Genomic DNA, 12,533 nt, shown 5'->3' with positions numbered 1-12,533 from the left:
AGTATTGATAGTGTGCATAGAGGGGTGCTGGTACCAACACTCATGTATGGAAGTGAAAGTTGGGTGTGGCAGGAAAGGCATCAGAGTAGAATAAATGCGGTAGAAATTAGAGCGTGAAGAAGTATGTTAGGTGTAAAGTTGAGTGACAGAATTAGAAATAGTGCGATAAGGGAACGCTGTGGTGTAAATGAAGGTATAGTCACACGGATTATATCAATATAAAAAATATTTTATGTTTTAAATAAAAAGATTGACTTTGGCCGCATGACACAATGTATCTCACAATTAAAACATATTAAACTGATTGTTTAGTGCGATTGCCAAGTCAATCTATTTATTTAAAATATATAAAGTTTTTTTATATTGATACGGTCACTAAAAGATGTCGTTAGGTATAGCTAATTACGTAATAAATACCTTAAGACAGAAGGACATTACATGGATCTCACAACATTTTACGGTAGGAGAACTGAGTTGCGAGATGTTTTTTTTTTTTTAATAAATTAATTAAGGATGCATACCTTAACGATCTTCACTTATTACGATGCAGTGTAGTGGGATCCAATCTGCAAGAAAAAAAGAAGACATTATGGCGACAAATTACTTGGTGACCTAAAAAGCATCACCAGAAAGGCAAGACGGGCAATGCGACTTATCATGTCGTAAAAGTGAGTAGGTAACAGTTTATTGACCCTAAAGGCATGTTATCGTTACATTTGCATAAGGACGGTTATACACACGACCTTTTGCTGGTATCTGCTAGCCCTCCCGTTTTATGGCCACAGTTTGAACGTGCGATCTACATACGAGTACATACTTTATCTAACGTAAAAATAAAAAAAGCAATTGATTTGATCATATTTGTGAAACTAAATTGACAAAATGCTATGCGTTTTATGCTAGAGATTATAGCTACTATAGCGTGACTTTTATTTGTAAGACAGTACTGACCTAAAGTGGCTGTATTGGAACGTAAATTTAATAAAGTAGATATTACTATTTAGTATTTTGTGTATTGGTAACACTGCTCACTCTCTTACCTCTGACTTCTGAACTGAGCGATCGCGATCCTACTTAAAAAATATTGTAAAAGTAACTATTAAATATTAATAGACAACTAAAGACCCAATAAAACATCTTTCAATTAATATTATGCATTTAATTAGTATGCAATACATGGCGCAGCCGGTAGGATATTAATTTAAGAGATCGCAGTCCATTTAATTTCAATTTAAAATGTTTTTAACCCCCGACGTAAAAAGAGGGGTGTTATAAGTTTGACCGCTATGTGTGTCTGTGTGTTTGTGTGTCTGTCTGTTTGTCTGTGGCACCGTAGTTCTTCAACAAGTGGATCGATTTGAATAGGGTTTTTTTATTTGAAAGCAGGGTTTTTAGCGATGGCTCTTAGACATGTTTTATCAAAATCAGTTTTGCTTCTTTTGAGATATTGAACTTAGAAGTGACAATGGGGGTTTCCAACTTTTTGTTGGTTTTGGTTTGGTTATTGATAAAAGTGGCTGATGTGTTGTGGAAAATAATTCAAAGAAGGAAAATTTAATATTGTGTGTTCACAAAACTTCTCACCTTCTCACCTCTGACCACTGACCTAGCTGGTCATACTAAAACTTAATGCAAAAATAAAAGTAGCACTGAGACTACAAAACAGCTATTAAATATCACTACAGTGGTCACATTACATCTATTTCTTACTAATATAAAAAAAAAAGTCGTGTTAGTTACACCATTTTTTATAAGTCAAAAACTACCAATTTTTATGATTTTTGATTTTTTGGGTTTGTCTTCGTCAGGAATAGCCACCACTACTACCACTACCACCATACCACTACCATTGGAAAATTGACAAAAAAAAACGAAAAAAACATTTTCCCATACAAAATTTTCATGGGTTTTGTAACCGGCAAGCATTCAATGGTTATCCCTTCGATAGGGTAAAATCTGCCCCCAAATTAAAGAACGTATTTAAGGGCCCAGTACGCTCGCGTCCCCATACAAACGTATATTCGTTCTAATTTTCAAGCAGCACTACAGATCAAAACGCAACTTTGCAACTATAATGGGAGCAGCCATTACGATGCTTATAATTAGATTTGGTTAAAATAAAATCTAATGGAAAAAAACAATAACGAATTTCCATTTCTCATACGAAACTTAAAATTAATGTGATTTTATTTTGTTACATTGAATATGAACGAAAACTAATTATATGTAAGCATCAAAATAGCTACTCCCAATTTAGTCGCGAAGGTTTATTTTGTTTCAGTGTGTTGTTTGTAAATTAGAACGAAACTACTTTTGTATGAAAATGCGATCAGCGGCGAGCGTACTGCATGGCGACTCTTAAATAGAGGTTTCGAATCGACAATATATGTATGTACATATATTCACGATATTCGGATAATGGCGTAAGAATAATGTCAGTAATAAAAAAGGATTGTCATATATACGAGTATTGGTTGTCAAATATTTATGCGTGCGTTCAGAAATTTATTTTGTGTAAACTAAAGAAAAAAGGCGTTGTTGTTGGTATGTTATCATAATTTTAATGTAGTATGTAGTAATTTTTCGGGCAATAGCTACTTAGAAAAGGGCAGTCGGTACACCGTCTGCCGGGTCGCTAGTTAGGCATCAAATTGACGGGGATATGTCAAATTCGCTTAAATATACCATACGCTGATACCGCGTATCTGCTCTGTATATAGTTTTACACGTGTTTTATACGATAATTTTACCTTCATATTTGTTATGTTGCAAAGAAATTTTATTAAAAATTGTAAATTACCAACATTTGTCAGAAACACGGAATTTACGCGGATTTACGCTGTTCCCGATGATATGAAGCCAAAACCATGGCGAAAATTGGCTATAATCCCTAAACTGTTTAAATATTTTTTTATTAATCTTTCATTTTTGGATAAGTGAATGAAAAAAAAACTAACCTTACTGAATTTATGACAGTCTCGTGGGGGGGAATATTTTCGTTAGGCAGACCGGAGAGTGAAAGAGAAGCTTGAATTAGGTATGTCTTTGAATGCAACACTTTGTCACGTAAAAAATTGAGGCAATCCAGTGGACACGTCACTGATATATGTAGAGTTACTTAGTTCTTTTCACATCGTAGTACGATAACAAATTGAAACAGACTTCACAGAGTCCAGCTGATATCCTATAGTATCACATACAAGAGACAAAGCAATCTGAACCTTCACGCCTTGCTACAATGTACATGGAAATAAAAGCTCAATATTCCACAATCCAGCGATTTATCTTCAAAGTTTGAAAATCTATTGTAACTTGAATAGCAAAGAACACACAATAGATTTGTATTGTAAAACTTCTTAAAGCCAATTTAATAATAAAGTTAAAGTGCCAAAGTAAATTTTTAACGAATTCTATTCATGTTCCATTTAAACAATATTTCTTGATTCAATGATACCTTAATTTGACTAATTACTAACTTTGAGAGATATCTTTTAATTTTTTTACAAAACGAAGAATACTTCTAATTAATTTAACTTTTTGGTTCCGTAATTTTGTTGTGAATTGGTTGTAATAAGTCCGAACTAGATTTAATTGTGTTTCTTTATTATCAACATCTCTATCAATTCGCATGGATAATAAGAGAGTTTAAAATTCTACCCAGAATTGTATGTAAAAAAGAACTATGTACCTAGTTAAAGATTTACACAAAAATAGACTGGCATTTTTATTAAGAGCTTTAATTTAACTTCACAAATTTTAATATGTTCTCAAATTTTGTAATCAGTATCTCACTCACTTGTTGGTATTATTTGAGCTGAAATTTGGTATAATTATTTTGTAGGTTCGGTGACAATACAATAATCTGGTACTAAAACTCTAAATGGAACTCTTTAACGGTTAATGGCATCAATTTCAAACTTGATACATATATGTGAAAACTAAATAAATAAAATAAATATCATGGAATACTTGACACTAATTGACCTAGTCACATAAAGTAAGCAAAGTGTGCACCTACTATGGATACTAGGCAACGGATAAACATACTATATAGACAAATGTAGGATCGTAAAAATTGAAGAAAAGACATTTTTAACAGTAAAATAAAATATAATTCGAAATTTCCAAAATAACCAAATCAAATCACGTCTTTCGTCTTCCGTCGCTTAGCAATCTCCTGTTCTAAATTTAAACTAAAATACACCTGCTGCTTATTCATTCTTCCTCTGTCACTCATACACTCACATCTCATGCTATCTCTTACACTCTTCATACGTCATGATACACTCCTTTACACTCATCCTACATAAATACATAATTAAACATCCGAGAACATACAAACGTTCGTATTATTCATAAAAATATCTGCCCCGGTCGGTAATCGAACCCGGGACCTCAAGCTTCTTAGTCAGGTTCTCTAACCACTTGGCCATCCGGTCGTCCTATGTAGGTAGTTCGAAAAACAGTCAAATATACAGTCAGAAAACTAAATTTAATACAAAAACTAATTAGTTGGTACCTCAGTAGTAATGATACTAAAATGTTTGAAATAAACTCCAAACGTTTTATTTGATCCGAAAGCATATTGCGACTCTTACAGTTGTACAAGTAAATCGAAATATCAAACCGACTCATGAAAATAAATACACAAGGGAGAGAGAATGCCGGTATTATTTCAATTTGACTCTTATCAAACAAACGTGGAGCAAGTTGATGAAATTTTAATGTATCTAGTCTCTTTATCGTCATAAAGTGTAGGTAAAGAGCGTCAAAGAGACGCCTCGAGATTTGCAAATCACTAAGCATGATGCGGTTTAACTCCAGTCTCGCGAGGTCGCTAAACAACTCCCAACTTAATCGCCCCAGACCTTACTTATCGCAAACCAACTTATGCTGTTAAGCTTAGTTCACACAAATTGTGGATGCTGATTTATTAAGCTCCGACTAAAATTACTGACAGAATTCATGATGCATTGAATGTAAATACAACTTCTCGCATAGTCAACTCGAAACCACAGTGTTCAGCATTGCAATATTATTCACTTGTTTGTCGGATGCGCTAAACGATATTTATAGCCAGGGAAATTAATCCTCACTTTACGATATTTATAAAGTCAAATATCAATTTATTTAACAAGCAACTACAAGATAAATGGATCCAATTAATTAAATTATTTTTATTGAATGCTTTATAGCATATTTAAAATTTGTTGAATGCTATCAGCCCCTGCAATGGTTTTTCAATAAGTAATCTGATCGTTATAGCTTTTATTGTTCCCTTTTATCGATAAACCGCTACTTTGCAACAAATTAAATTGATCAAAAAGGAGAGTAATTTTGTTAAATTAAAGTATGACTGAAATGTTTTGAACAATTTCGTAGTGCTGAAAAATAGACAGATGAAATGAAGAGGGGCAACATTCATCAAGAGTTTTTTATAAATTATTTTTAAGGCAGGCACAACGACTGAATAGCTAATGAGGCCCCGCATTCGGCTCTTTGTTCCAGCATATTCATTACCTGCTCCCATCGCCGTTTGTTTACAAAAACTGCTTATTGTTCTCTGACATGCCCTCTTGAGAGTAAACAAACAATATCTCTAACAATTTTGAGGTCAAGCGAGTTCGCGGGCTAATGTTCCCGGGTATAATTAGCAAAGCAAAAAGCTTAATTAATACAAAAAATCACAATCGCGAGTAAATAGACCTCATAATTAGTACACTTCTGAAGTTTCACGAGGATTGCGAGTTTGAGTTTGTTAAACGTGAGTGTTCAGATTTTACACATCTAATTAGTAATTTGTTTCAATTGTTTTTTGAGCAGCTGTTATTTTAATCTTAATAGATGTATATAATACATTTTGAGACTTGGTGAGCATAGTATGCTTCTTCATTACCTGGTAATGTCTACTACAATGCACTCCTTACATCTTACGTTGCAATTCAAATCAATTTATTAAGTTTAAGTACATAATATAAGTTGACGAAGAACACTTGGAAGCATTATTATTATTGTTATTATTTTATTGATATTTATACATACGAATGCACGTTATTTTCCCAATACGATTAGTCGTCACCTTTACTTTTATGTCATTAGCATATTTAGCAAATAGAGGCGGCAACAGGGTGTCATCTATTGGACATCAGCTTGTCGAGCACTCGGACGTTTACATTTTTCATTACAAATTAAATGGTTATTTTTTGAACCCATAGAATAATTCTTTTACTAATATTATTTATTTTTATTAACAGTACGCTTGCTCAACGAAATCTAATAGTTTTTAAAAACAAATACAATTGTTGTTGCTATATTTTAGTTTATTTACATTATAAACTAGGGTGCTCATTACAGGGTTGTCGGTCGATCCTTTTTTTTGTGAATTTTGACTCCCAAATAAATTGTCAACCAAATACACCTATAATTATAACATAAGTAATCCAACATCTCATAGCTATATCCAGTCACAATGAAGTGTATAATATGGTGTTTGAGTGAAACTAGCTAACTCGGTATAAGTCGCAACTTGGGAGTTACGACGAATCAAGTTTTAGGAAGTTACAGTTAGTTTATGCCAGGCTTATTGCTGCGATAAACTGATTTAACCACTTACGGATTGTCGTGTCGCTTATTTAGTATTACATACTCATTGTAAAATTTATAATTTAAGGACTCAAATTGTTTCGATATTTTTGATTCCTTTGTTTTGACCGACGTTCCTTAACAATTTTTTTCATAAGCAATTTTCAATTAGATCAAAGACTATTTTGATCTTCTCGTAACAACTGAAAACACTTTATGCCTCTACTGGCCTGCGACTCTCCGAATCAATCTACAACTGTGCGTATGGCTAAGCTAGTGCTGAGATGTTAGATTTTTTTAATTTAGGACTGGCGGTAACTATAATTAAATTATAAGTTCATTAATTCAAATGACTATAAGCATAAAGTGAAACCTTTTAAATTTCCGGTGTGATTTATCCACTGAATGAATACTGGTAAAGAGAAAATGTTCTGTACGCAAAACGTCTCGGCAAGAGTTTGTGCCGGTGTCGGTAGGAAAAGTGTTGTTGGCTAAATCCGTTCAAATATGTATATGGAAATTCTAGCTTATGCCGATCCAGTCTATTGCACTCTTGAAAATTGACGCGTCAACCCGACGAGATTTGTATACATATTCTAAGAGAGGTGAATAGCTTTTAACGTATATTTTATCATTCTTTACCTAGAGGTCAGAATATGGAACCGAATGATAAGAAATTGAGAAGTATTTCAGGTTTAAAAATAATTGTACACAGTAAAATATGGGTGCAAAATTCATACAATTCACATTATTATTCTTAGAAAATTATTAAAAAATATGTGGAAAGGTATATAGCGAAACTAAAAATGAAAATAGAGGTTTTGATATAGTAATTTCTCTATTTTACTCGTCTCACACAGAGAGCTCAAGAGGTACCTAAACAAAAAAAAAGACTTAAGCACCGTAAACAGTTTTAGTGCTTTAAAATTAGTCTTTACACAAAGAATCAATCATCAGCGATGCTTGGCAAATATCGTACCCCTTACGCAGAAGTGGATATAAGCCCGTATTTATTTTTTCACTATTTCCTCGACGGACAAACAAGCGTATGTCATGGCCCGTGGTTTACATTGTTTATTCTCTTTTGTCGCACTCCGCAATTACCTCCCGGGAAGAAAGTGTGCTCCCGCTACAAAGAAAGATTATTTTTCTTGCTACCTATCCTTTTATTACGAAAACATACTTACAAAACTAGACGCAATTGCTTGTAGTTTATTCTGCATTTATTCAAACGCTTCTCATTTACCTCTCGGCTTCTAACAGTCACGTTAAGGCCAATGTTTAAAATGTTGTATGCAGTTCTGTGTTTGTACAACTAAAAAAATGTTAAGACTTTGCCCGCAGATCTGAAGTGTTTAGATGATCAAGAAAGCTGGCTATTGCTGATTAATCCTAGGTATACTTTAACCAGATAAAATATACATTAACATTTTATTAAAATGTACTTAAGCTTTCAAAATTAGAGATTCAAGAAGACGCAATCAAACGTAAAATCCCTTCCGCACTAACCGTAACAATCAGCGTGATTCAACCCATAATATTCAGTTAAGTGCGGTCGAGCAGCTCAAAGTGCAAACTAATGCATGTTGCATTAGACAACGCGCAAGCAAATGAACAACCACGCTTGATTGGGATGTGTGCCACGTCGTGCACAGGTCAGGTCATCTAAAATTGATGGCATACGTTAGGACGGTGGCGATACGTGTCGTCGGCATGCCCTCTTGACCGTAAACCATGCTGGTGCATGTGAACTCACTCGACACGGGAGTTAAGACGCAATGCAGTTTCCCGGCCGAGTATACAAGAGAATGAAGTTGGAGTTTATTCATACACTTTTTTGTTAAAATATCGCCGTTAAATTGGCAATCTGGCTCTTTGAAACTGTGGGACAGAAATCTGTGTATTTTTTATCTGGTCCTCTGCTAGTCTGAATACCATAGCACAATAATATGTGACTATAATAGTTTATTGATTTAAGAGTACCTATATATCTGATTCTTAGGTATATATCTATCTATAGTTTGTAATGTTGTCTGTGTTCCCCAATACTGATATTATGTGGGATTGTGGGGGCTATATCACTTTTTGAGAACATAGAGCAATCGATCCATTCATTTTTACAAAGCTGTGAGGTAAATAGATATAGATATATAGTTGTTATCTCATACTAGATACGACTGCATAATTTGAATTATTCCGTATTATGAAAATCACTCTTTTAATTACATTCGTGTCAGTGAAACACCTAATATTTTCGTCTTCCTAGAATGAGAACATGTTTTTGCAACCAAAGTCGCTGACCGAAGTAGAATACTGGAATACAGAATATGTCTGTAGACGAGAATCGATTGCAGTATGTTAGGTATCTAATGTCTAAATTAGGTCAATAATATAATGTAATACCGTATCATTAAATCAGTAATACAAATGCAGAAGAGATTATTATATATGCTAGGTTATGTGTTTTAAGTATAATAATAGGTACATTTATAATGTTTAATTTTTTAGTATGTTTAGTTTTATAAGTATGAGCAATGATTATAGATTTTTTTGACTAAGATGTTGTTATAAAATGCGAAAATAATTATAAGAACTTTACATAAACATAATAATGTCTACGTAAGTAAACACGCCGCCGGCATGCTTGGACTCAAGTCATGCCTACAGCATTGATCAAAATCAACATTAATTTGAGCCTCAAATTAGTTGATGTAATTCCACCCGACGTGTCGCCTGCTACGTAATGCAAATACCAATTACGCATTTACGTACAAATGTACTGGCTTCAAAAAGTATTTCTGTAGAATATACCTTCATTTAGCTTCGTCTCTCACCCGTGTTGCTGGCGAGAAAGTTACATAAAATATTGTTATACTTAATTAAGTAAAAATCTTTACGGAGTTTTTCTTTATAAGAGGCAAAATACGACTTCTGATGACAGAGTGCAAGAGAGTAGTGGAAGCCCAGATGAAGTTAAACTACATGTTCTGATATAAAATAAATAAATAAAATTAAAAATAATTTGTTTCCACAGACAAAAAACATCATTTAATGACTGGACAAAAAACAAGCATGCACAAGCAGGTGGCAATGGGCTCAGCATAAGCTACTTAAATTTAGTTAAGCACACTTAGATTAAGTAAATATAATTTATAAGTTTGCGCTAGATGACTTTTTGAACATGAAACTACCGTGAGACTCACTCATATTAAATATAATGACCCGGATAACTCACGTCTAATCCGTAGCCCGAAACATGTCGAGCTAAACTCGATTTGAGACGTGAGTTATCCGGGTCATTATATTTAATATAGATGACTTTTAGCTATTTAGTGCACATTATTTTGTTTTTATGATATATAAATATTCATAATCCGTTACAATATGTGTAAACTGACATAATTTTCCTCAGTGTCTAAATACACAGTGTTGTATACACATAGTTGTATATACATAGTTTCACGTTAAAATATTGACTTTCATATACCATTGTTAACTCGTGGATTTGCCATCTATTGCTTAATTTGATTAATAAAATCCATATATAATTAAATTGCAAGCCAAGCAGCCTGGCTCAACCCTTAATTAAAAATAGGCACAAAATCCCTAAAACATTTCATATTTTTATATCACATTGCACAGTGAGTGTAAAATTTGTAATTCGGTTGGCAAATTCAGGTTTACAGCGAAATGTTTACGTCAGAACCGAGATACGGGTCGTACGTTACGTCTCCACGAATTAGTGAGCTACAAACTGGATTATCTCCATATAAAAGGGTTTTATTGTGAGCTAAGAAGATCGTGTGCGCAAATTGATAGGGATTCCGCTTAATCCCGCTCAAATGTAAACGGCACAGCTTTTGACGTTGTCATGGTGTAAATGTTGTGGACGCGTTACACTGTGAAACGTAATTTAGGATACGCGCTTAAGGTGTTAAGTAATATAGAGTTAATTAAGATTATTCATGTGGTCTCGAAAACACAGTTATTTTCATTTATTTAACCGATTTAGGAATAAAGTCATAGCTGCTGGTCGCACCGCCTCGTCTTTCGGCGTCCACTTGTTGTCGACAGTTGGTCCACGGGTGGACGCCGCGTTGACAACGAAAGGACCTCGCGTGGTCAACGAGTGAACTTCGCGTGGTCCACGAATTTCCGAGTAGTCTATTAAGAAATGAGGGTGGAGAGCGCCGCGCCGACCGCGCGCGGGGTCACGCGAAGCAAGCGTACGAGCAGCGAGCTATCACCGAGGTGGTCTACTCGCCGTCCGCGCGTGGACACATCGCGAGCGAGACGATTCGGTGACGCTATGGAGTTGATGTAGTGAACGTATGCCCATACAAATCCATATAAAGAATACTAACCGCTCGTGGCGAGGCGGTGCTGATCGGGTACCAAAAAGAATGACTGTCTCCAAAGTGTTTTCATTATACATTTTATTGAAGCATGTACATAGATACGATTATATCATTAGGCAATATGTTACTAAAAGTCATTAATTTTATTATCATTCCCATAAAAGCTTAGAATGTGGTTTTTTCCATTAGATAGGTACAAGCTTATTTCTAAATATTTTAAGAGAAGGCGTATGCCCTGCAGTGAGACGTATATACATAAGTCGAGATGATAAGGATAATGATGAGTAATGATTGGTTTTTTGAATCCTTTTGTATTTTTTTTTGCTTTTTCTGGTTTTTCTGAGCATCCATGTCTCAGTTTGTATTTTCGATAATGATGAGGTACAAGTTTGCTTGTTTGGTACTTGTTTGGCTAGATATGTAAAAATTGGATGACAATGCAATAACCTGCATAGATAAAAAAACACAGTCACCAAAAAATCTTGTAGATTTCAAAAATGAAATTTTGCTCAAAAACATTCTCCATAAAATCAGCCGGAGATGATCATAAAAGATAAATCTATTAACACAAATACCGTTATTTATTCTTTTAACAATCGAGCTATTCGCTTTTCATTGACATAATAAAATAAATTTGAAAGCGAGCATAAGCCCACGGGAAGCGGACATCTAGTAATCGCATTCGAAATGTGCTTGACGTGGGCTCCACCGGTCTGTAATATCGATAAGTCAAGGGTTGGAGTGCTATTACAGCGATATTATTTACAGTAAATTAAAACTATCATCACCTTTGTTTAAAATTATTTGCCTTATCTCAAAGAATCACTCAGTTCTGGAATAACGTGTCATTGGCAATATCAACTTTTAATGACAGCATACCTTTCAGTGAGTAGTCTTAATTTGTATTTTTTCTTTTGTAATGAAATATAGGTACGTTGTAAATAATACGTTGCCATGATAAAATTTGCTCAATGTCAATGTGCTATACTGTTTTAGCAATATTATTACGATTGAATTTAATTTGCGGATCATTGAAATTGTTTCTTACTAAACGTAGTAAGAAAAAATGTAATGAATAAAAATTCGTGAGCGCTTTTTAAGCTTCTGTTAACTTTACATTAGTTTCGTCATCTGTCACTTCAGGTATATTCGTCAAACATAAACAAAACATATTTTTTTCTTCTAACAGGCTTTTAAATTTATATGGATAAATTATTTAATTATGAGGAGTCACTGTTACCTGGAGTGTGTGAAAAATATCGAATACCGGCCGTTTGATATTACCAAGACCGTCTATCGTGGGATCGATTTTGGCCCTCATCGTGTTGGTAAAAAAACATGGCTAGTGTTGTCTAAACACAATAGGTACCAATGTTTCCTTTGCCCAATATTTTCCAAAGAATATATTTTGCTTTCACATCCAGTTTGTTTTGGTATCGACCCTTGTAACATATTCAATATTCTTTTTATTTTTCAAGATTACCCAGTGGAATAAGAAAACGAGGCTGGCAAGAACTCCTGAGCCTTGTAAACTAACGTTTCGGCTAATCTGATCCGGAATATAGGTGCCCTTAAACGTACCCTTTTCAAATT

General features: G+C 34.1%; 1 protein-coding gene across 1 annotated transcript in view; it reads right to left on the bottom strand.

Moving 5' to 3' along the window:
• mub (poly(rC)-binding protein mub) overlaps nucleotides 1–12,533 on the bottom strand; it is a 251,124-nt gene that overhangs the window by 179,539 nt on the left and 59,052 nt on the right. Inside the window, exon 2 of the mRNA XM_074086919.1 lies at nucleotides 522–566. The gene's annotated coding sequence lies outside the window, so the exon portion shown is untranslated. The remainder of the gene's footprint in view (nucleotides 1–521; nucleotides 567–12,533) is intronic.

The sequence above is a fragment of the Choristoneura fumiferana genome, chromosome 4 (genome assembly GCF_025370935.1).
Source record: "Choristoneura fumiferana chromosome 4, NRCan_CFum_1, whole genome shotgun sequence".
In the NCBI taxonomy this organism is placed as follows: Eukaryota; Metazoa; Arthropoda; class Insecta; order Lepidoptera; family Tortricidae; genus Choristoneura; species Choristoneura fumiferana.
The sequence above is the reverse complement of the archived record's forward strand: the minus strand, read 5'-3'. Positions and strand labels throughout refer to the sequence as shown.